Raw genomic sequence first — 26,785 nt, 5'->3', positions numbered from 1 at the left:
TAATTTAGGAAAATAAAAACAATCCAAAATGTATTTTTGATACTGTCGCAAAGCTAACTAAAAAGCAGCATTCACCAAGAGAGGATGGCTTTCACTTCAGCAGTGAACTTCTTTGAGGAATAGATCATGAACTTCTTTGAGGAATAGATCATGATCATTACAAAGCAAATTACTGACTCCTCTTTTTATCTGCGTATTCCTCCAAAGCTCAGTTGTCCTGAGTCTGCACAACTCTGCCAGGACCTAGGATCAAGGGAGACACTCAAGTGTTTTAGTACTATATCTCTTGACACAATGATGAAAATAATCATGGCCTCTAAACCTTCAAGCTGCATACTAGACCCTATTCCAACTAAACTACTAAAAGAGCTGCTTCCTGTGCTTGGCCCTCCTATGTAGAACATAATAAACAGCTCTCTATCCACCGGATGTGTACCAAACTCACTAAAAGTGGCAGAATAAAGCCTCTCTTGAAAAATCCAAAACTTGACACAGAAAATTTTTAAAACTATCGGCCTATATCGAATCTCCCATTCCTCTCAAAAATGTTAGGAAAAGCTGTTGCACAGGAACTCACTGCCTTCCTGAAGACAAACAATGTATACGAAAAGCTCGATCACCATATTCTTTTGGAGAGATTTGAAACCCAAATTGGTCACCATGGACAAGTTCTGGCCTGGTTTAGATCTTATCTGTCGGTTCTGTTTTAGGACCACTATTGTTTTCACTATATATTTTACCTCTTGGTGATGTCATTCGGAAACATAATGTTAACTTTCACTGCTATGCAGATGGCACACAGCTGTACATTTCGATGAAACATGGTGAAGCCCCAAAATTGCCCTCGCTGGAAGCTTGTGTTTCAGAGGACAAAACAGAGATGCTTGTTCTAGGACGCAAGAAACAAAGAGATCTTCTGTTGAATCTGACAGTTCATCTTGATGGTTGTACAGTCGTCTCAAATAAAACTGTGAAGGACCTCGGCGTTACTCTGGACCCTGATCTCTCTTTTGACGAACATATCAAGACTGTTTCAAGAACATGTTTTTTTACCATCTACATAACGCTGCAAAAATAAGAGACTTTCTGTCCAAAAATGGAGAAAAATTTATCCATGATTTTGTCACTTCTAGGTTAGACTACTGCAATTCCCTACTTTCCGGCTACCCGAATAAAACACTAAATAAACTTCAGTTAGTGCTAAACACGGCTGCTAGAATCTTGACTAGAACCAAAAAATGTGATCATATTACTCCAGTGCTAGCCTCTCTACACTGGCTTCCTGTTAAGGCAAGGGCTGATTTCAAGGTTTTACTGCTAACCTACAAAGCATTACATGGGCTTGCTCCTACCTATCTTTCTGATTTGGTCCTGCCGTACATACCTACACGTACGTTACGGTCACAAGACGCAGGCCTCCTAAATGTCCCTAGAATTTCTAAGCAAACTGTAACGGTTGTTGCAAGGAGAGGACCAAGGTGCCGCGTGGTACGTGTTCATCTTGCTTATTAGTCCTGAACACTGAATCAAAAACAAAGTGGAACAAAGCTCAACAGCTCTCTCAGGTGAAAAACACAAGACAGAAAACAACTACCCACAAAAACCCTGTGGGAAAAGGCTACCTAAGTATGGCTCCCAATCAGAGACAACGATAGACAGCTGTCCCTGATTGAGAGCCATACCCGGCCAAAACAAAGAAATACACAAAACAAAGAAAATGGAACACAGAATGCCCACCCTAGTCAAACCCTGGTCTAACCAAAATAGAGAACAAAAACCTCTCTATGGCCAGGGCGTGACAGTACCCCCCCCCCTCAAAGGTGCGGACTCTGGCCGCAAAACCTGACTCTAAAGGGGAGGGTCCGGGTGGGCCTTCCTTACGGCGGCGGCTCTGATGCGGGACGTGGATCCCGCTCCACCTTTGGCTTGGCCCACTTAGGTGGCGCCTCTGGAGTGGGGACCCTCGCCGCCAACCCCGGACTGGGGACCCTCGTAGCGGGCCCTGGACAGGCTGGTGACTCTGGCAGCTCCGGACTGGAGGGCGACTCTGGCAGCTCCGGACAGACGGGCGACTCTGGCAGCTCCGGACAGGCGGGCGACTCTGGCAGCTCCGGACAGGCGGGTGACTCTGGCAGCTCCGGACAGGCGGGCGACTCTGGCAGCTCCGGACAGGCGGGCGACTCTGGCAGCTCCGGACAGGCGGGCGACTCTGGCACAGGACGCACCAGGCTGGGGAGACATGCAGGAGGCCTGGCTCTGGGAGCAGGCACAGGATTCAGCAGGCTGGGGAGACATGCAGGAGGCCTGGCTCTGGGAGCAGGCACAGGACTCACCAGGCTGGGGAGACATGCAGGAGGCCTGGCTCTGGGAGCAGGCACAGGACTCACCAGGCTGGGGAGACATGCAGGAGGCCTGGCTCTGGGAGCAGGTACAGGACACACTGGGTCTTGGAGATGCACTGGATGTCTGGAGCGCACGGCCTGCACAACCCGTTCTGGCTGAATTGTCACTGTAGCCTGACACGGGCGGAGTGCAGGCACAGGACGAACTGACCCCTCCCAGCACCCCGGAGACACATTACACAGAGCCGGCGCAGGATACCCTGGGCCGAAACTGCGCACTGGGGACCAGATGCGCTGAGTTGGCTCAATCCGGCCTGGCTGGAAGCCCACTCTAGCACGGAACTTGCGGGGGGCTGGTATCAACCGCATTGGACTGTAAGTGCGGATGGGCGAGACCGTGCGCACTTCCGCATAGCACGGTGCTCTCCACGTCAACCGCCCCCCCACGGTAAGCACGGGGAGTTGGCTCAGGTCTATTGCCTGACTCCGCCAATCTCACCCTGTGCCCCCCCAATTTTTCTGGGGGGGGGCTGCCTCTCAGGCTTCCTTGCCAGCCGTGTTCCAGCATAACGTTCGCTCCCTTTTCCTGCTGCCTCCGCTCTCCTGGCTGCCTCCACCTGTTCCCATGGGAGGCGATCCCTTCCAGCCAGGATCTCCTCCCATGTGTAGGATCCCTTGCCGTTCAGGATATCCTCCCATGTCCAGGAGTCCTTCTTACCACGCTGCTTGGTCCGTTTGTGGTGGGTAGTTCTGTAACAGTTGTTGCAAGGAGAGGACCAAGGTGCAGCGTCGTACGTGTTCGTCATGTTTATTAGTTCTGAACACGGAATCAAAAACAAAGTGGAACAAAGCGCAACAGCTCTGTCAGGTGAAAAACACAAGACAGAAAACAACTACCCACAAAAACCCTGCGGGAAAAGGCTACCTAAGTATGGCTCCCAATCAGAGACAACGATAGAAAGCTGTCCTTGATTGAGAGCCATGCCCAGTCAAAACAAAGAAATACACAAAACATAGAAAACGGAACATAGAATGCCCACCCTAGTAACACCCTGGCCTGCTGCGCCTTCTTCACCACACTGTCTGTGTGGGTGGACCATTTCAGTTTGTCCATGAAATGTACGCCGAGGAACTTAAAAGTTTCCACCCTCTCCACTACTGTTCCATCGATGTGGGTATGGAGCTGCTCCCTCTGCTGTTTCCTGAAGTCCACGATCAACTCCTTTGTTTTGTTGATGTTGAGTGTGAGGTTATTTTCCTGACACCACACTCCGAGGGCCCTCACCTCCTCCCTGTAGACCATCTCATCGTTGTTGGTAATCAAGCCTACCACTGTAGTGTCGTCTGCAAACTTGATGATTGAGTTGGAGGAGTGCATGGCCATGTAGTCATGGGTGAATAAGGAGTACAGGAGAGGGCTGAGAACACACCCTTGTGGGGCCACAGTGTTGAGGATCAGCGGGGTGGAGATGTTGTTACCTACCCTCACCACCTGGGGGCGGCCCGTCAGGAAGTCCAGGACCCAGTTGCACAGGGCGGGGTCGAGACCCAGGGTCACGAATTTAATGACAAATTTTGAGGGTACTATGGTGTTAAATGCTGAGCTGAAGTCAATGAACAGCTTTCTTACATAGGTATTCCTCTTGTCCAGATGGGCTAGGGCAGTGTTCTGTGTGATTGCAATTGCGTTGTCTGTGGACTTATTGGGGCGGTAAGCAAATTGGAGTGCGTCTAGGGTGTCAGGTAGGGTGGAGGTGATATGGTCCTTGACTAGTCTCTCAAAGCACTTCATGATGACGGAAATGAGTGGTACGGGCCGGTAGTCATTTAGCTCAGTTACCTTAGCTTTCTTGGGAACAGGAACAATGGTGGCCCTCTTGAAGCATGTGGGAACAGCAGACTGGGATAAGGAATATGTCCGTAAACACACCTGCCAGCTGGTCTGAGGATGCGGCTAGGGATGCCGTCTGGGCCTGGAGCTTTGCGAGGGTTAACACGTTTAAATGTTTTACTCACATTGGCTGCAGTGAAGGAGAGCCTGCAGGTTTTGGGAGCGGGCCGTGTCAGTGGCACTGTATTGTCCTCAAAGCGAGCAAAGAAGTTGTTCAGTTTGTCTGGGAGGAAGACATCGTGGTCCGCGACGGGGCTGGTTTTTCTTTTGTAGTCTGTGATTGACTGTAGACCCTGCCACATACCTCTCGTGTCTGAGCCATTGAATTGCGACTCTACTTTGTCTCTATACTGACGCTTAGCTTGTTTGATTGCCTTGCGGAGGGAATAGCTACACTGTTTGTATTTGGTCATGTTTCCGGTCACCCTGCCCTGATTAAAAGCAGTGGTTCTCGCTTTCAGTTTTGTGCGAATGCTGCCATCAATCCACGGTTTCTGGTTGTTGAATGTTTTAATAGACGCTGTGGGTACAACATCACCGATGCACTTGCTAATAAACTCGCACCCCGAATAAGCGTATTCATCAATGTTGTTGTTCGCCGCTTTGCGGAATATATCCCAGTCCACGTGATCGAAGCAATCTTGAAGCATGGAATCCGATTGGTCGGACCAGTGTTGAACAGACCAGAGCACGGGTGCTTCCTGTTTTAGTTTCTGTCTATAGGCTGGGAGCAACAAAATGGAGTCGTGGTCAGCTTTTCCGAAAGGAGGGCGGGGGAGGGCCTTATATGCGTCGCAGAAGTTAGAATAACAATGATCCAAGGTTTTGCCAGCCCGAGTTGCGCAATCAATATGCTGATAGAATTTAGGGAGCCTTGTTTTCAGATTAGCCTTGTTAAAATCCCCAGCTACAGTAAATGCAGCCTCAGGACATGTTGTTTCTAGTTTACATAGAGTCGAATTAAGTTCTTTCAGGGCCGTCGATGTGTCTGCTTGGGGGGGAATATTCACGACTGTGATTATGATCGAAGAGAATTCTCTTGGTAAATAATGCGGTCGGCATTTGATTGTGAGGAATTCTAAGTCAGGTGAACAAAAGGACTTGAGTTCCTGTATGTTGTTATGATCACACCACGTCTCGTTAATCATAAGGCATACACCCCCCCTTCTTCTTACCAGAGAGATGCTTGTTTCTGTTGGCGAGATGAGTGAAGTAACCAGCTGGCTGTACCGAATCCGATAATGTGTCTCGAGTGAGGCATGTTTCCGTGAAACAAAGAACGTTACAGTCGCTGATGTCTCTCTGGAAGGCAACCTTTGCTCGGATTTCGTCTACCTTGTTATCAAGAGACTGGACACTGGTGAGTAGTATGCTCGGGAGCGGTGGGCGATGTGCCCGTCTACGGAGCCTGACCAGAAGACCACTCCGTCTGCCCCTTCTGCGGCGCCGTTGTTTTGGGTCACCGGCTGGGATCCGATCCATTGTCCTGGGTTGTGGGCCAAACAGAGGATCCGCTTCGGGAAAGTCGTATTCCTGGTCGTAATGTTGGTGAGTTGACGTTGCTCTTATATCCAATAGTTCCTCCCGACTGTATGTAATAAAAGCTAAGATTTCCTGTGGTAACAATGTAAGAAATAACACAAAAAAACAAAACACTGCAGTTTCCTAGGAATGCGAAGCGATTCGGCCATCTCTGTCGGCGACGGAAGTCTAGATATATCATAAGATATCTTGTTGTAATTACAATAATTTTTTAGACCAATGTATCCTTAATGACTACAACAACATTCCCAGTAACAGTTACAGAAACGTTTTACTTGTTATGACTTTGATATGTTTTTTTTATTAACCTTGGTTGAATGCACTGACTAAGTTGCTAAGAACAAGAGTGCGCACTAAGTGACCAAAATGTAAATGTAAAAACAAATAACAGTGCATGGGTATTTCCAGGAATATACTGTCAATTACATAACAGTAGCTTTTTGGGTACCTTAAAATGGATTACCGTAAAATGCATTTCAGTAACTTACTGGCCAATTTCTGCTGGTAAGTTACTGTAAACTTTACTATAAATGTTTTACAGTGTGGCCAAACGTAGGCTACATGAAAAGTGCAGTACTGTTAATATAACCATGAAAAAAAAGTGTTACAAAAATAGTAATTCAGACAGAGTGTTAAATTAACACTGAAATTGTGGTGTCTGAGGACCCATTTTGACACCGGAACAGTGATAAATTAACACACTGCTTAGTGTAAAGCCTTATTCAAATATTTCCCAGAGTGCTTTGCCTTTTGAGTAAATTGTAGAGTTACCACCCATGACTGTATTTGCTAGAGACATGGCTGTTGGATTCGTCCATTTTATGTCCCATGGACTTCACCAAGTGAGATCTGAAGTGAATATGTTATCATAAAAATCTTTAAAACAATACACTTTTAGCCGTTTTTGTAATATTATCAGTAACTTACTTTATTCATTAAATGTATGATTCTGCATAAACTGAATACAGTAGATTACTGTAGAATGTACAGTAAAATACCATACATTTGTTTTACTGCACACTAAAGCCAGTTTTCATTGGCACTTTGAAGTCAACCCAGGTTGGGCTGGACTTGGTGAGCTAGATCAAACTGCGTTTCCACTGCCTCCAGAAATGATAAATTATGTCATGTTGCTAGGTAGCCAATATGTGACTGCAGCTGGCTTCACTAATGTTGCTAGCTATGCTATAACTAATGTTACCCCATACTCCAGCCAATGCCAGACAGAATCAGAGCCATTTATTTAGCTTGCTGATGTTAGCTAGCTAGCTAAACGGTTAGCACCATTGATCGCAGAACAGGCCGGCTTGCTAGCATAATTCCTACCTTGATTGCCATGGCATTGGCTATTAGCTAGCTAGCTAACCAAGCAAACCAGACGGCAGGTTTGATATGATGTAGCTAGCTAGCTAGCTGGCTAGCTTTCAATAGAACCTGGCCAGTTAAAATTCCTGCTAGCTCCCATTTGCTAGCTAGCTAGCTAACTTGTTTCAACTCTGATTTGATAGCTAACGTTAGGTAGCTGAACGTTCTCATAAATGTTTGTATAGCTTGTCCATGTCCTAGCTAACAGCAACAACCCAGACGAGCTAGCTAAATGTGTCGGCATCCAGCAGTGATCAGCTGGTGGTTGCATAGTAATGGCATCACCAGCCCTGAATTCTAATCGAGGCAGCTCGAATTTGGCCCTAATTTTAAATGCCAGAGAAAACTGGGCTTAAGACTTTTCTGTAATTTCAACAGTAAAACACTGTAGAATGCACAGTAACATGCCGTAAATGTGTTGAACAGTATCAATTATTGTGGATTGTTGTGGGCAGGGAAAGAGTCTCTGACATATTAACATATTTCAGCGCATGCCTTGTAAGAGGCTATATTTGTTGCACCGCTTAGTGAGTGTGCTGTATCAATTTAAGTGATACGTAGAGTAGTGGTTCCCGGACAATTAAAGGTATATAGGGAAAAGATCAGTGGCAGCAAGTCTCAACCCTGAGCGGCTAGCCATGCCCTTTTGATCAGTTTTGCCATATAGTCACTGTCAGTTTAGAAGCCTTTGTACAGGTGATATAAAACACCAAATATCAGTTGGTATGCTGTAACATATAATTAAATACTCAACCATTAAAGGATGGAGACTGCAAGTCACGACAGGTATAATGCTTTATTATGTTATAAGCATGTATGAGCCCTTGTAGTGTATTACCATATTATCTATATTCTATACCTTACTGTTTCCATGAGTAGGACTGTGGGTTAGAATGGTGCCTAGCTTTCAAACAGTGAAGGTCTATTTTACAGTAGTTCTGTGTCATACTCTAGGAGTGTAGACACGCTAGTTGAGCGATGGTTCTGTACAGATGTCTCCTCTTCTTCTCCTGGCACGACTTAATGGTTTCCACTTCCTGGTTACATAATGAACGAAACAGGAAACAGATCAATTAAGTAAATTCTGATCATTCGTCATATTCATGCTATGATTGTAATGACGTGTTTTACCCTCATGACATCTTTCCCCACGCCGTCGTGAACCAGATCGACAGACATCCTCTTCTCTGTGATACAGGCATTCCTGGGACACCTGTTGATGGTCACACACTGTTAATGCTGTGTTTCAAGTTTTATTAGTTGTACAAAGGTGATACACATTTAATACATCGTCCAACGAAGTGCTTCCTTGCAGGTTCCCTCTCGACAAGGCAACAATAAAAAATAATACAAGATAAGAATACGAACCAAGAAAAATGGCAGTAAAATAGAGTAATCAATTTTAACATTAGGACAATACAGGAAGGCGTGTATTATACTAATCTTATATCCAAGATGGCGTAGCAGTCGGACGTGTTTTTTTTGTCTAATCCCGTCCTGTCCTGTGTATTTATCGTTTTTTTCGCATATATTCCATATGTATTTTAATCTCATTTTCCATCTACGAACTGAATTTACTCTCCTGCAACCCGACTCACCCAATGTGGTACGGATCTACTATTTTTATACTTTAGAACCGGAACCCCCATCAAAAGCTAGCCAGCTAACTAGCTACTAGCTAGTAGTCAGTCACTGCTAGCGGTCCTCACCGTTAACTTGGACGTCAGCCAGCCTCAGCCCGGTCAATTCCTGGTAGTCTGCACAGCGTGATATATACTCAGAGCATATCGGACTGCTTTTTCTCTACCACATCTCCGGATTCCTACCGCAAGCTCTGAACCTTTACACCGGATAATCGCAGCTAGCTAGCTGCTAACCGAGTAGCTACTCCTGGCTAACGTCTCTGTCCCGAAGCAAGCACCAGTTAGCCTGGAGTTAGCCTCGAGCTAGGCCCATCTCCCGGCTAGCCGAAGAGGTCCATCAACCAATTATTGGGCTACAAAACCTATTTTGCGAATTGGCCTGAACCCTTTTACTGATGACACGGAACCCCGCCGATCCATCACTACTGGTCTGCCGACGTAACCGTCCGAGGTGGTTTCAACAGGCTCTTCCGTTGCGACGTCACCGGAGGCCCATCTACTAGCCCCTGCACGCTAGCTGTATGAATCGCTGTGTCTCCATCTCGCCTTTCGTAATAACGACTACTGAATTGGCTCCCTGACTCATCTATTGCTACTTTCTGGACCCTATGATCACTCGGCTACACATGCCTCTCCCTAATGTCAATATGCCTTGTCCATTGCTGTTTTGGTTATTGATTATTGTCTTATTTCACTGTAGAGCCCCTAGCCCTGCCCAATATGCCTTAGATAGCCCTTTTGTTCCATCCCCCATACATGCGGTGACCTCACCTGGCTTAACTGGTGCCTCTAGAGACAAAACCTCTCTCATCGTCACTCAATGCCTAGGTTTACCTCCACTGTACTCACATCCTACCATACCCTTGTCTATACATTATGCCTTGAATCTATTCTTCCGCGCCCAGAAATCTGCCTCTTTTACTCTCTGTTCCGAATGCACTAGACGACCAGTTCTTATAGCCTTTAGCCGTAACCTTACCCTACTCCTCCTCTGATCCTCTGGTGATGTAGAGGCTAACCCAGGTCCTGCAGCTCCCAGCACCACTCCCATTCCCCAGGAGCTCTCATTTGTTGACTTCTGTAACTGTAAAATCCTTGGTTTCATGCATGTTAACATTAGAAGCCTTCTCCCTAAATTTGTTTTATTCACTGCTTTTGCACACTCCGCCAACCCCGATGTCCTTGCCTTGTCTGAATCCTGGCTTAGGAAGGCCACCAAAAATTCAGAAATTTCCATCCCTAACTATAACATTTTCCGACGAGATAGAACTGCCAAAGGGGGCAAAGTTGCAATCTACTGCAGAGATAGCCTGCAGAGTTCTGTCATACTATCCAGGTCTGTGCCCAAACAATTCGAGCTTCTTTTAAAAATCCACCTTTCCAGAAACAAGTCTCTCAACATTGTTGCTTGTTATAGACCCCCTTCAGTCCCCAGCTGTGCCCTGGACACCACATGTGAATTGATTGCCCGCCATCTATCTTCAGAGTTCATACTGCTAGCTGACCTAAACTGGGACATGCTTAACACCCCGGCCATCCTACAATCTAAGCTAGATGTCAATCTCACACAAATGACCAAGGAATCTACCAGATATAACATTAAATCCATAACCATGGGCACCCTCATAGATATCATCTTGAACAACTTGCCCTCTAAATACACCTCTGCTGTCTTCATCCAGTGTCACAGTAGGATCCACAGTACCAGCCAAAAGTTTGGACACAGCTACTCATTCCAGGATTTGTCTTTATTTGACTATTTTTGACATTGTAGAATATTAGTGAAGACATCAAAACTATGAAATGACACATGGAATCATGTAGTAACCAAAAGGTGTTAGCCAAATCAAAATATATTTTATAGTAGCCACCCTTTGCTTTGATGGCAGCTTTGCACGCTCTTGACATTCTCTCAACCAGCTTCATGAGGTAGTCACCTGGAATGCATTTCAATTAACAGGTGTTCCTTGTCGCTTTAATTTCATCAATCTGATGACTGTTATTTATTTATTCAACTAACTATGTTTAATTGTTTCCCGATTAAATTAATCATGTAACATTTAACTTATTAGGATTTGGGGCACCACTGAAGAGGTTGTTTAAAGAGTCACCATCTCCCGAATTAAACTCTATAAGGTATATATCTATTTCATTGATAAACAGTCATCTTATTTGCTATCAGCATACCACCCTTCATCCCCCTGCTGGCTTTCTTCTGAAGCTAAGCAGGGTTGGTCCTGGTCAGTCCTTGGATGAGAGACCAGATGCTGATGGAAGTGGTGTTGGAGGGTCAGTAGGAGGCACCCTTTCCTCTGGTCTAAAAATATTTTCCCAATGCCCCAGGGCAGTGATTGGGGACATTGCAGGGTGTAGGGTGCTGTCATTCAGATGGGACATTAAACAGGTGTCCTGACTCTCTGTGGTCACTAAAATATCTTATAGCACTCATCATAAGAGTAGGGGGGTTAACCCTGGTGTCCTGGCTAAATTCCCAATCTGGCCTTCATACCATCATGGCCACCTAATCATTCCCAGCTTACAATTGGCTCATTCATCTCCTCTCCCCTGTACCTATTGCCCAGGCTGTTACTGTAAATGAGAATGTGTTCTCTGTCAACTTACCTGGTTAAATAAAAAAAATATTAATCATTACCTCTTATCATCTTCATTCTGACCAGTCGTAACCTTCTTGGATCTGCAAAAACCACAGCCTTGTTCATAATTCAATACTTCACAAATTGGTTTAATAATTTATTTACTAGCTAACTAAATAATAACACAGAATAAACATGCACCCTTTACATGAGACACAGGTCCCTAGTGGACTGACAAAATATGACGGCTTGTTACAACATAGATGGAGAGGGGGAGAGAGAGGAAAAGGCACATTTATCGTCGAGACATTTCAGAAATATTTTCACGGTAACGTTAATCACAATCACATGGAATAAGAAATCATGAATGTATTTACTTGTGGGTGCCCTTGTCCGTCGTGTAGTCCTGAACAGAGCTACAGAGTTCACTCTTTCATTCGCTCCTGGAGCTGCTTATTTGAAGATAAGCCAGCCGTGCTGAAGGTTCCAGTGGGGTGATGAGAGTAGGGTACGGTGATCACATTATGATCTATATCAGTGTCACAGTAGGATCTATGTCAGTGTCACAGTAGGATCTATTTCAGTGTCACAGTAGGATCTATTTCAGTGTCACATTAGGATCCATTTCAGTATCACATTAGGATCCATTTCAGTGTCACAGTAGGGTCTATGTCAGTGTCACAGTATGGTCTATATCAGTGTCACAGTAGGATCTATATCAGTGTCATAGTAGGATTTATTTCAGTGTCACAAGGAGGAATATGTAGGGCCGCGGTTATGAATGATTTAGGTCCTTCCATTGTAGACACAATCATGTAGTTGCGTTACTGTAGCCTACCGGTGTGATGTAACAACCTCTGACTTAACCAGGCTCAGTCTTTGACTGTTTTCATCCTAGGTGTGTGGCTTTGGCTAGGACTCACAATTACTATTTGTATTCTGGAGAACTATTCTCATCCAACAGTCAGCCCAATACAACTCTCCTCCTCTCCCTACTATAGAAAGTACCTCATGCTGGACTGTTGTCTTAGCGATTGGACTCCTCATTGTTTTGTCTTCCATGGCGTGAGCCTCTCACTGTTACTCTAATGTGATTGGCTCCTCTGTGGTTCTGTGTTTTCACTACAATAACACTGCATTACCGCATTGCTTTTCCACCAGCCTGACTCAGCCCTGAATAACTGCCAACATGATGACTAGCTGCCTTCTGTGCTCCACACCTGGGTTCAATCTCTATTCAAAATCGTTTAAATACTTTGAGCGTTTGCTTTAGCCCGTCTAAAGTGTCAGCTGGGCAGGGTTTGCAATTTTTTTGACTTTTCTATTGGTTATATTGCAACAGGCAAGATCAATTAAGTCCAGATAAAATATTTGTAACTTATTTTAAATAGTATTTGAACCCAGGTCTGCTGCTCTCAATCAGAAAGTTAAAAGCTATTCCCACTGAGTCACACTCCCCCAGTAATGTTGAACTAATGGGGCTTTTAATGCCAGTGATTATGGCAGTCTATTTCCTCTATAGCATTTTCCCAACCATTGCTTTGACTGGCACAGCATTTATTGCAATTCATTGCAGTGGAAAACTTGAACTGTAGAGCAAGTAAGAAAGTTTGTTAGTTATAAAAGATACAGGGTATCACATGTCTGTTGTGACTGGAATGACCAGGTACATCATGCTGCTGTCCCTGTATTTTCAAAGTGAAACTCAGAATTTGCATCAGGCAAACTAGGCATTTTGCATTATACATTTGCATTAGACAAACTAACATCATGGAAATGTTTTATTTTTTATTTTTTTCATGTCACCTTTATTTAACCAGGTAGGCTAGTTGAGAACAAGTTCTCATTTACAACTGCAACCTGGCCAAGATAAAGCAAAGCAGTTCGACACAGACAACAACACAGAGTTACACAAGGAATAAACAAACATACAGTCAATAATACAGTAGAAAAAAGTCTATATACAGTGTGTGCAAATGAGGTAGGATAAGGGAGGTAAGGCAATTAATAGGCCATGGTGGCGAAGTAATTACAATATAGCAATTAAACACTGGAATGGTAGATGTGCAGAAAATGAAGGTTCAAGTAGAGATACTGGGGTGCAAAGGAGCAAGATAAATAAATAAATAAATACAGTATGGGTTGAGGTAGTTGGATGGGCTATTTACAGATGGGCTATGTACAGGTGCAGTGATCTGTGAGCTGCTCTGACAGCTGGTGCTTAAAGCTAGTGAGGGAGATATGAGTCTCCAGCTTCAGTGATTTTTGCTGTTCGTTCCAGTCATTGGCAGCAGAGAACTGGAAGGAAAGGCGGCCAAAAGAGGAATTGGCTTTGGGGGTGACCAGTGAGATATACCTGCTGGAGCGCGTGCTATGGGTGGGTGCTGCTATGGGTGGGTGCTGCAAGTGAGCTGAGATTAAGCGGGGCTTTACCTAGCAGAGACTTGTAGATGACCTGGAGCCAGTGGGTTTGGCGACGAGTATGAAGCGAGGGCCAGCCAATGAGAGCATACAGGTTGCAGTGGTGGGTACTATATGGGGCTTTGGTGACAAAACGGACGGCACTGTAATAGACTGCATCCAATTCGTTGAGTAGAGTGTTGGAGGCTATTTTGTAAATGACATCGCCAAAGTCGAGGATCAGTAGGATGGTCAGTTTTACGAGGGTATGTTTGGCAGCATGAGTGAAGAATACTTTGTGATACTTTTTGAAATAGGAAGCCGATTCTAGATTTAATTTTGGATTGGAGATGCCTTATGTGAGTCTGGAAGGCGAGTTTACAGTCTAACCAGACACCTAGGTATTTGTAGTTGTCCACATATTCTAATAGGTCAGCGTGCTAGGGTCAAGATAGCGTGATACTCTGTGTCTTCTAGTCTTTCCTGACCTGCTCTTGGCTCACCCATAGCCCTCCTTTAAGGAAGGCTGTCCAGCGGGTTGCAGGTTAATACTATCTACTGTAGTTTAACTACAGTGGTTCTTAGGGGGCGGGGTCTCAAGGTCAACACATTCTGTTTACACAGTGTAACTACTATAATCTGGTTAAACCAGGACTGAGCGCCACCCGGCCTCACCATAATGGTAAGCGCAGCGTTCAATCTGGTTCAACCAGACTAGGGTTACTATTGTCCCAAACAGGGAGGTTTAGATTTAGAACTGAATGAATGCCATTATATTGCTTCACTCCCGGCACATGTTGGCCTCCCCTCAGTAGCATCAATTAACAAGGAGCTAGGTTTAAAAAGGCCACCGCTGCTGCATGCTTCAGCCTCCCGTCCTGACGACCTGACCTCACTCTCTATAAATATGAAACATGAAATACATGAAAAGGATTCAGCCAATCAGCCCCCTATGAAATACCTCACGAGAATAGAGTTCTGTTCTGAACGTCCTCTGGAAAAGCACTGCCTCACCGCCGCTGTGTGCACTCCCAATAGGCCTCAACCAAGAACGTGAGTGGAACGTTATAGGGGCCTATGTATATTTATAAATATATATATATAAATACTCCAGCCCTGTGCACCACACCACGAGGGTCTGTTGTAAACTACTACAAACTAGGAATGTCTGAGGTGTGCAAACAGACTCCCAATCACTTAGAGCAGGGGTGTTAAACTCATTCCACAGAGGGCCGAGCGTCTGCGGTTTTATTTTTTCCTTTAATTAAGACCCAGACAACCACGTTAGGGAAGTTCCTTACTAATTAGTGACCTTAATTCATCAATCAAGAACAAGTGTGGAGCAAACACCCACAGACACTCGGCTCTCCTTGAATTGAGTTTTACATGTTACTAGAGCATTCATTTTAAAGGGGTTAACTTGTTTTAGAGTGGGAACAGATGAGGTCATATAGAACAGAAGAGGTCATATAGAACAGATATAGAACAGAGGAGGTCATGTTGAACAGATGAGATCATGTAGAACAGATGAGGTCATGTAGTACAGATATAGAACAGATTAGGTCACATAGAACAGATGTAGAACAGATCAGGTTATATAGAACAGATGAGGTCATATAGAACAGATGGGGTCATATACAACAGATATCGAGCAGATGAGGTCATATAGAACAGATGAGGTCATATAGAACAGATGATGTCATATAGTACAGATATAGAACAGATGAGGTCATATAGAACAGATGAGGTCATGTGGAACAGATGAGGTCATATGGAACAGATGAGGTCATATAGAACAGATGATGTGGTGTCAGTGTGGTGTCAGGAAAATAACCTCACACTCAATGTCAACAAAACAAAACAAAACAAAGGAGATGATCGTGGACTTCAGGAAACAGCAGAGGGAGCAGCCCCCTATCTACATTGACGGGACAGTAGTGGAGAGGGTGGAGAGTTTTAAGTTCCTCGGCATACACATCATGGACAAACTGAAATGGTCCACCCACACAGACAGCGTGATGAAGAAGGCGCAGCAGCACCTCTTCAACCTCAGGAGGCTGAAGACATTTTTACAGATGCACAATCGAGAGCATCCTGTCGGGCTGTATCACCGCCTGGTACGGCAGCTGCTCCGCCCATAACCGGAAGGCTCTCCAGAGGGTAGTGAGGTCTGCACAACGCATCACCGGGTGCAAACTACCTGCCCTCCAGGACACCTACACCACCCGATGTCACAGGAAGGCCAAAAAGATCAAGGACAACAACCACCCGAGTCACTGCCTGTTCACCCCGCTATCATTCAGAAGGCGAGGTCAGTACAGGTGCATCAAAGCGGGGACCGAGAGACTGAAAAACAGCTTCTATCTCAAGGCCATCAGACTGTTAAACAGCCATCACTAACATTGAGTGGCTGCTGCCAACATACTGACTCAACTCCAGCCACTTTAATAATGGAAATATTGATGTAATCAATTTATCACTAGCCACTATATACACTGCTCAAAAAAATAAAGGGAACACTTAAACAACACAATGTAACTCCAAGTCAATCACACTTCTGTGAAATCAAACTGTCCACTTAGGAAGCAACACTGACTGACAATACATTTCACATGCTGTTGTGCAAATGGAATAGACAACAGGTGGAAATTATAGGCAATTAGCAAGACACCCCCAATAAAGGAGTGGTTCTGCAGGTGGGGACCACAGACCACTTCTCAGTTCCTATGCTTCCTGGCTGATGTTTTGGTCACTTTTGAATGCTGGCGGTGCTTTCACTCTAGTGGTAGCATGAGACAGAGTCTACAACCCACACAAGTGGCTCAGGTAGTGCAGCTCATCCAGGATGGCACATCAATGCGAGCTGTGGCAAGAAGGTTTGTTGTGTCTGTCAGCGTAGTGTCCAGAGCATGGAGGCGCTACCAGGAGACAGGCCAGTACATCAGGAGACGTGGAGGAGGTTGTAGGAGGGCAACAACCCAGCAGCAGGACCGCTACCTCCGCCTTTGTGCAAGGAGGAGCAGGAGGAGCGCTGCCAGAGCCCTGCAAAATGACCTCCAGCAGTCCACAAATGTGCATGTGTCTGCTCAAACGATCAGAAACAGACTCCATGAGGGTGGTATGAGGGCCCGACGTCCACAGGTGGGAGTTGTGCTTACAGCCCAACACCGTGCAGGACGTTTGGCATTTGCCAGAGAACACCAAGATTGGCAAATTCCCCACTGGCACCCTGTGCTCTTCACAGAGGAAAGCAGGTTCACACTGAGCACATGTGACAGATGTGACAGAGTCTAGAGACGCCGTGGAGAACGTTCTGCTGCCTGCAACATCCTCCAGCATGACCGGTTTGGCGGTGGGTCAGTCATGGTGTGGGGTGGCATTTCTTTGGGGGGCCGCACAGCCCTCCATGTGCTCGCCAGAGGTAGCCTGACTGCCATTAGGTACCGAGATGAGATCCTCAGACCCCTTGTGAGACCATATGCTGGTGCGGTTGGCCCTGGGTTCCTCCTAATGCAAGACAATGCTAGACCTCATGTGGCTGGAGTGTGTCAGCAGTTCCTGCAAGAGGAAGGCATTGATGCTATGGACTGGCCCGCCCGTTCCCCAGACCTGAATCCAATTGAGCACATCTGGGACATCATGTCTCGCTCCATCCACCAACGCCACGTTGCACCACAGACTGTCCAGGAGCTGGCGGATGCTTTAGTCCAGGTCTGGGAGGAGATCCCTCAGGAGACCATCCGCCACCTCATCAGGAGCATGCCCAGGCGTTGTAGGGAGGTCATACAGGCACGTGGAGGCCACACACACTACTGAGCCTCATTTTGACTTGTTTTAAGGACATTACATAAAAGTTGGATCAGCCTGTAGTGTCATTTTCCACTTTAATTTTGAGTGTGACTCCAAATCCAGACCTCCATGGGTTGATAAATTGGATTTCCATTGATTATTTTTGTGTGATTTTGTTGTCAGCACATTCAACTATGTAAAGAAAAAAGTATTTAATAAGATTATTTATTTAATTCAGATCTAGGATGTGTTGTTTAAGTGTTCCCTTTATTTTTTTGAGCAGTATATTATATAATGTTTACCTACCCTACATTACTCATCTCATATGTATATACTGTACGCTATACCATCTACTGCATCTTGCCATCTTGATGTAATTAAATGTGTCATGTCCTGACCATAGTAAGTTGTTATTTTCTATGGTAGAGTATGTCAGGGCGTGACAGGGGGTGTTTGTCTATGTTTTGTATTTCTATGTTCAGATTCTAGTTTTGTATTTCTATGTTGGTTTTGTTTGGTATGATCTCCAATTAGAGGCAGCTGGTTGTCGTTGTCTCTAATTGGAGGTCATATTTAAGCTGATGTTTTTCCCACCTGTTTTTGTGGGTGATTATCTTTTGAGTAGTGTTTATTTCTTTCTGCGTCACGGTTTGTTGTTTTGTGTATTCAAGAATTTAGTGTTTGCATTTTGTTTCACGATAATAAAATATGTGGAACTACGAACACGCTGGATTTTGGTCTGGTCTCCAGTTCGCCTCCATAGTCCGGTACGTCCTGTGCCTCCTTCCCCCACTCGCCCTGAGGTGCGTGTTACCAGTCTGGCGCCACCTAGGCAAGTTCCACGCATCGGACTTCCAGTGCGCATGCCAAGTCCGGAGTGTCCTGTTCCTGCTCCCCGCACTCGCCCTGAGGTGCGTGTTACCAGTCTGGCGCCACCTAGGCCAGTCCCACGCATCAGACCTCCAGTGCGCATGCCCAGTCCGGAGTGTCTTGTTCCTGCTCCCTGCACTCGTACTGAGGTGGGGGTTACCAGTCTGGCGCCACCCATGCCAGTACCACGCATCAGGATTCCAGTGCACATTCCCAGTCCAGAGCTTCCGGTGACAGTTCCCCGTCCAGAGCTTCCGGCGACAGTTCCCCGTCCAGAGCTTCCGGCGACAGTTCCCCGCCCAGAGCTTCCGGCGACAGTTCCCCGCCCAGAGCTTCCGGCGACAGTTCCCCGTCCAGAGCTTCCGGTGACAGTTCCCCGTCCAGAGCTTCCTGGGACAGTTCCCCGTCCAGAGCTTCCGGCGACACTTCCCAGTCCAGAGCTTCCGGCGACAGTTCCCCGTCCAGAGCTTCCGGGGACAGTCCGGAGCCTCCAGCAACGCCTCCCAGTCCGGAGCCTCCAGCGACGCCTCCCAGTCCGGAGCCTCCAGCGACGCTCCCAGTCCGGAGACTCCAGCGACGCTCCGCAGTCCGGAGCCTCCAGCGGCGGTGCGCAGCCCGGAGCCTCCAGCGGCGGTGCGCAGCCCGGAGCCTCCAGCGGCGGTCCGCAGCCCGCAGCCCGGTTCCTCCAGCGGGGTTCTGTAGGCCAGAACCTCCAGCGGTGGTCTGCAGCACAGAGCTTCTGGTAATGATTTACAGTCCGATTTGTCCCACCTGTTTTTGTGGGTGATTATCTTTTGAGTATTGTTTATTTCTCTCTGCATCACGGTTTGCTGTTTTGTGTATTCAAGTATTTAGTGTTTGCATTTTGTTTCACGGTAATAAAGTATGGAACTACGAACACGCTGCATTTTGGTCCGATCCTTTGAACAGCCGTGACAAAATGTATCACTAGCCACTTTAAACAATGCCGCTTTATATGTTTTCATACCCTACATTACTCATCTCATATGTATATACTGTACTCTATACCATCTACTGCATCTTGCCTATGCCGTTCGGCCATCACTCATTTACATATTTTTATGTACATATTCATATTCATTCCTTTACACTTGTGTGTATAAGGTAGTTGTTGTGAAATTGTTAGGTTATATTACTTGTTAGATATTACTGCATGGTCGGAACTAGAAGCACAAGCATTTCGCTACACTTGCATTAACACCTGCTAACCATGTGTATGTGACAAATAAATTGGATTTGATGTACTATAGAACAGATGTAGAACAGATCAGGTTATATAGAACAGATGAGGTCATATAGAAGAGATGGGGTCATATACAACAGATACAGAACAGATGTTGTCATATAGAACAGATAAAGAACAGATGAGGTCATATAGAACAGATAAGGTCATAAAGGACAAGTCCATAAGTCCAAATGAAAAATTAAAACACATTCTTGGGCTCAACATCAGCAAATCATTTGATTTGATGTCATATAGTACATATATAGAACAGATAAGGTCATATAGAACAGATAAGGTCATATAGAACAGATGTAGAACAGATCAGGTTATATAGAACAGATGAGGTCATATAGAACAGATGGGGTCATATACAACAGATATAGAATAGATGAGGTCATATCGAACAGATTAAGAGCAGATGAGGTCATATAGAACAGATATAGAACAGATAAGGTCATATAGGACAAGTCCATAAGTCCAAATGAAAAATTAAGCCACATTCTTGAGCTCAACATCAACAATCACAACACTGTCTGTATCCCCATGTGGACCATCTCAGTAATATTCTCTCTCTGTCTCTTAGGTTCAGTACCAGTTTTTGCAGTACTGGGACTATGAGAATGAAACTAGACACGTAAACCGATTTAGTATCCAGATAAATCCTGAAATAGAATCATAACACAACGTGCTGGAGGGAACCAGGGAGGCCTGAGTGGTGTGTGCTGGAGAGAGCCAGGGAGGCCTGAGTGGGGCGTGGTGGAGGGAGCCAGGGAGGCCTGAGTGGGTCGTGGTGGAGGGAGCCAGGGAGGCCTGAGCAGGGCGTGGTGGAGGGAGCCAGGGAGGCCTGAGAGGGGCGTGGTGGAGGGAGCCAGGGAGGCCCGAGCGGGGCGTGGTGGAGAGAGCCAGGGAGGCTTAAGTGGTGTGTGCTGGAGAGAGCCAGGGAGGCCTGAGCAGGGCGTGGTGGAGGGAGCCAGGGAAGCCTGAGCAGGGTGTGGTGGAGGGAGCCAGGGAGGCCTGAGCAGGGTGTGGTGGAGGGAGCCAGGGAGGCCTGAGTGGGTCGTGGTGGAGGGAGCCAGGGAGGCCTGAGAGGGGTGTGGTGGAGGGAGCCAGGGAGACCTGAGAGGGGCGGGGTGGAGGGAGCCAGGGAGACCTGAGCGGGGTGTGGTGGAGGGAGCCAGGGAGGCCTAAGTGGTGTGTGCTGGAGAGAGCCAGGGAAGCCTGAGCTGGGCGTGGTGGAGGGAGCCAGGGAGGCCTTACTGGATTTGTTTCACTGGGCCCTGCCAGTACCTGATGAGTCTGAGACCTGATACTTGGAATCGTGTGGCATTTTGAGAGAGAGGAGAGATGGACTCTTGGGTGACGGCAGTCACGGCACGCAGGGGCTTGGATTTCAGAGTTCCGTTGATCTGCCAGTGCGTGTGACAGTGTGAGAGTAACCTGGGGTGACTGGGACTACACAAACACATTGGGGAAAGGAGTCGGACAGTCTCACATGCACACAAAACACTGTCTCAGATTAAGCCTTGCCAAACCCTTCACCCCTCCATCCTACACCCCAAAACATGTCACACGCTTATCAGGTAAGAATAGACTGGGGTAGAATCAGGATGTCTGATTCATTATCTAAACACTGTTGCGCTCCATTGAAAACACACTCAGGTCTGTTGTCTCTCTGACTGCTATGTTTTCACTCCTCTCTCCATTGTGTAGCTTCAAACTGGTGTTTCCTGCTTGGCTATATGAGTGTCTGACTATCAGAGCTTCCTCAGACCAACGCCTACATATCAGTTGGCCTGGACCCTCCCACTGCCACCATTGTAAGGAAATCAATCTACTCTCATGAATTGTGCATGGGGCTGCCTTTAAAGAGTGCTGTCACACCTGGAGGGAGAACAGGAAGTGAGCTGATAAATCTGATGACACTATCAGAGCTCCCCTGCCAATCAGATGGTGTGGCCCTGCAGGGGAAGTAAGAGGACCTCTCTGGGCTCATCTGAGGATATAAGCTGTGTCTTAAATGACACCCTATTCCCTATGTACACAGCAAAATCAACACAGTGTTAAATGTAACACTGTTACAGGGTCTATAAAGGTCCACACTTTTCAGTGTTAAGCTTTAACTGCAGTGGGCTAAATCAGGGTCACACAGAATGATTCTTGGTGGTCTTACACAAATCTTCTTTGAAACAAAAGTGTACACCTCACACACATGGTTATGGGCTTACAAAAAAGATGACACCATTGTCATATATATAGAGTTGAAATGTATTAAATTTTGAGTTTGCATCCTGGTATTACAGTTTATATACATCACAGAAGACTGAAATATAACAAATATAACAACCTTTGACATAGAAAATATTGTTTATTTAACTGGGCAAGTCAGTTAAGAACAAATTCTTATTTACAATGACGGCCTACCGGAGAACAGTGGGTTAACTGCCTTGTTCAGGGGCAGAACAACAGATTTGTACCTTGTCAGCTCAGGGATTCGATCTAGCAACCTTTCGGTTACTGGCCTAACACTCTAACCACTAGGCTACTTGCCACCCCACTATTGTATAAGAGCATCAGAAACAACTTACTCATATGAAGAAAGATACTGTATCCTGTACTATACTGTAAGAGCCTTAGTCTGACTTTGTTCTGTAAACAGAGGGACAATCATTTCCCTTGGGTATATTTTCTCAGTAAGCTGTAACCATCAGGGATGGTCTGCCCACTAGCAACAGCCCAGCTATATTGTGAAATGACCTTGATTTGATAAGTGGGTGATGGTATTTGGTGACCACAGTTCTCTGGTATGGTTATGTTTTAACTGCTGGTCTACGGCAGAGGGTTTTGTGAGAACTTATTATTAAGAGACATACAAGGAATGTTGTAAATCTTGTCTCTGTGGTCTCCATTGTCTATCAGGCCGGTTACAAACACAATATCCATATTTCCCATGTCTCTTCATGATGCTAAACACAAGAGAGACATCTGTGTTATGTGAGGCACGTGTGTGTCTATGTGACTTCATGGCAGTTCATGTGTGGTTGCATCTTAGTGTTTTTGCCTCCATGTGATGTTGGTGTCTTTTGGAGGGCCTGGAGGAAAAAGCCTTGGAGGCTAAAAGTTTGTGTTTCTACTATATTACACAGCGGGACATAACGGGGTGCTCGGCTCTACATCAGATCAGAGGAAGTACGGAGCAGAGCAGGCAGACAGCAGACAGACAGACAGACAGCAGACAGACAGCAGCGTATGTTTTTGTGACAGTTTCAACACATACATTAAACAATAGAAAAAGTGTTATTGATTTATTTTTTAAATACATTTCACATACATGGCACTTTGACATACATGGCACTTGATTCCATACAAATCAAATCAAACTTTATTTGTCACATGTGCCAAATAACAGGTGTAGACGTTACCGTGAAATGCTTACTTACAAGCCCTTAACCAACAATGCAGTTCAAGAAAGAGTTAAGAAAATATTTATATTTACGTCATTTAGCAGACACTCTTATCCAGAGCGACTTACAGTAGTGAATGCATACATTTCATACATTTTTTCTCCGTACTGGTCCCCCGTGGGAATCGAACTCACAACCCTGGCGTTGCAAACACCATGCTCTACCAACTGAGCTACACGGGACCATTTACCAAATAAACTAAAGTAAAAAAATAATAAGGTACACAATAAAATAACAATAGCGACGCTATATACAGGGGGTACCGGTACTGAGTCAATGTGCGGGGGTACTTGTAGGTAGGGGTAAAGTGACTATGCATAGATAATAAACAGTGAGTAGCAGCAGTGTAAAAACAAAGTCAATGTAAGTAGTCCTGGTGGCCATTTGATTAATTGTTCAGCAGTCTTATGGCTTGAGGGTTGAAGCTGTTAAGGTGCCTTTTGGACATAGACTTGACGCTCTTGTACCACTTGCCGTGCGGTATCAGAGAGAACAGTCTATGACTTGGGTGACTGGAGTTGTTGGCAATTTTTTGGGGCTTTCCTCTGACACCGCCTAGTAATAGCATACAGTCTTACATGACAAAAATATATCCCAATAAACACGGCACACACCGCATGGTGTTTGTTTATACTGTATGGTCCAGAGTCAGCTTCATATACGTCACACCATTTTTCCCATCTTACCAGAGAGACTGGTAGTATTATGACTTGAGATGTTAGACTAAAGTGGTACATTTAATTTTATTCTATAACTGCCTTAGAGATGTCCTTACTTCCATGTATTGTGTGTCTGGTGCAGGCCTTAGGATACCTCTCCCTAACCCCACTGTTAAAACGTTCATTGCTGCTTTAATATGACAGAAATGGTTTGTGTTATTGGGTGGTGGCCCGGGGAAGATAGGATAATCAACTCCAGGTCTTGGCACCTGCCTGGTCTCTAGGATGTGCAAATCATTATCCTCCTACTTCCTTCCTTCCTCCTCAGGAAGAGGACATCACTCACACCCAAATCTTTCCCCATTCATTTGTAGTCAGTCAGCCAGACACTGAGATAGATCTGACTGTTAGAGATGGTTTAAGGGAGAAGAAGACAGAGAGAGGTAATAGCCACCAGGCACATCAACAGACACCTTTTCTTTTGATAAATGAATACATCTGGATAGGGCTGTTACGGTGAACATATTACTGCCACACCAGCGGTCATGACTGCAGTCAAATTCCACATGACTCTTTAGTCACGGTATCTATGCTTCTCCAAGCTCTGATGCTGATGATGGTCATTAGTAGCCCACCAAATATTCTAACTGCCTGGTAATCAGCTCTCTATTGTCCCTCTAATTACTCTGACATCAATGCAAATGTAATCAAAAATCTATTTAAACACTTCATGAGAGCCCATGTTGCACAACATTTCTGTAGGCTACTCAATTGTGTGAGAAAACAACAGAGTTTTGATGGCCTCTATTAAAAAGAGGAGGTTCCCATCAGGTTTCTATAGGCTAGGCCTACTATATTTATTTCTCAACTGTCTTAATATTACGTATTTTTTTCAGTCGATAGGACCCATTTCTCAAGACTTAGATCACTTTTTCAAAACTCTTCACACAGTTCTCCTAACCAACTTTCAGCTTGGCACAGCAGTTAATTTCACATCCAAAATGCACTAAAACTAACAAAACACTTCATACATGTCTCAAATCAACTCATTCTTCCATAACACTAGCAAAGGTAGTCACCCAACAAGCACACTTTGTCACTCATAAAACAATGACCTAAAAAGCACTACCAAGAGGTAGCATTACACAATGTTTTCTTTCATAAATTGTCTTTACAAAAACAAGAATGACACCTCTCTACTGTTTAGAGTTCGCTGCAGTATATGTTACAGGAATAAATTAGACATGATGCAATATGCTTTATATTGTTTTATGAATTTTTTTTGGCATTGAGTGATTCCAAAATACAAGAATTTGTATAAACACCATCTACCGATACAGATACAGTAGCAATGCTAGTCAACCCTGTCTATTGCATTTGGCCACAGGTTCTCATCCACATCACATCTTGTGTCATATTGTGCAATACACCTATGAAAGAATCTTTTGGCATGCCTGGTTCATCCCTGGCAATCTTCTTCCTCTGTCAGCCACTTCTCCATCTCTGGCTGGGTCCATGTTTACATTACAGTACCGCATTATTCCTAAGATGTCCCCTTTTGTCTAGATGGTAATGAAATTGAAAGACTAACACCTGGGTAGGTGTTCAGCTACAATGGGAATCAGCTGTGGTTGGTCTAATTGTTTTGACAGTATTTCATTTTTAGATTTGGAATATATTTCAATACGGTATTACTGTAGAAATGTAGCAAATTGCTGTCTTATTCATTTTGGGTTTTGTTAGATTTGGAACTCAAGTTTAACAGTTTTGACAAGAGTATGTAAACATGTTTGGTGGTGGTTGTGTCTGAGTGAGAAACAAATTCATGAAATTTGAAAGATGTAGTCATTGAATGCATTTTATGCCAAAGCAATGACAAATGTTCCAAATGTTAGCCCACATAGACTGCTGTTGTGCTCACTGTGTGAAGAGTTTTGAAAAAGTGACCTAAGTATTGAGAAATGGGTCCTTAAGCGCATTGCTTCTCTTTACAACAGGAGTATAGCCTGCCTGACTGGCATGAAAATGAACCATGGGAAAAACGTCCTCCATTCGCAATTTTAAGTGCATAGATGAAATGCATTTTTTTCCATGCCCCTGTTCCAAGACGTGTGCATGATAATGGTCCATTCTAAATCCAAACTAATATCACATATATATTATTTAGTATATGTAAAGACAACATTAAATTAAGAATAGTCTGATGGGTGACAATATTAGCCTATCACTTGTGAAAGATGTATTATCACTTGTGAATGATACCCAGCGTGTGCAGTAAGGCAAGAATCAGCGCATGCCTTTTTTGAGCTATTTATTTTTTTCAAATCATAGTTACACACCTTATGTAGTCTAGCCCATAGGCTTATACAGTGCATTCATAAAGTATTCAGACCCCTTGACTTATTCTGTTACGTGGAGTGGAACAGGGGAACCCAAGAGCAGACTCAGACGAAGAGACTGGGATGAAGTAACCAAGGTATTTATTGAACCCCAGGGGGGAGAGGGAGTGCAGGTCAGGGGAAGCTCGGGCAGGTTGCTGGAAACCAGGTGCGGAGGCTGAGGCGGGAACGGGAGGGGTTTCGACAGGGTAAGCAGGTCCGGAGGGGAATCCAAGGGAGTAGTAGAGTGGGGAATCCAGGACAGAGTAGCAGGATGACGAGACGTGGGACAGGAGACAGGGACCAGAGTCAGAGCGGGCAGAGATTACGATATGGCAGCGTGGAAGTGGCAGGGCTGAGTATTTGTAGAGGTCTTGATTATCAAACAGATTGCAGCTGTTGGGCATCTGCTCTGACTCCAGCACACCTGTCTCCTCCCACACAATCTCACATACACACAGAGAGAGAGAGAGAGGGAGAGGGAGAGAGTACTGGGGGAGTGGCGGCAGTTCAAGGAGACACAGGATGAGCAGAAGAGGGCGTTACAGGAGCAGATGTGACAGTGGCGCCCAACCAGGCTTATCTGGGTGTGCGGTATAGAAATC

The 26,785-nt window shown here is 45.3% G+C and overlaps 1 pseudogene; it reads right to left on the bottom strand.

Moving 5' to 3' along the window:
• Positions 1-25,340, bottom strand: part of LOC115153642 (tektin-3-like) — a 31,163-nt pseudogene extending 5,823 nt beyond the window's left edge.
• Between the last annotated feature and the right edge of the window lie 1,445 nt (positions 25,341-26,785).

The sequence above is a fragment of the Salmo trutta genome, chromosome 18 (assembly GCF_901001165.1).
Source record: "Salmo trutta chromosome 18, fSalTru1.1, whole genome shotgun sequence".
Taxonomy (NCBI): Eukaryota; Metazoa; Chordata; class Actinopteri; order Salmoniformes; family Salmonidae; genus Salmo; species Salmo trutta.
Note: the sequence above shows the minus strand (reverse complement) of the source record. Positions and strands in the feature narration are given on the sequence as shown.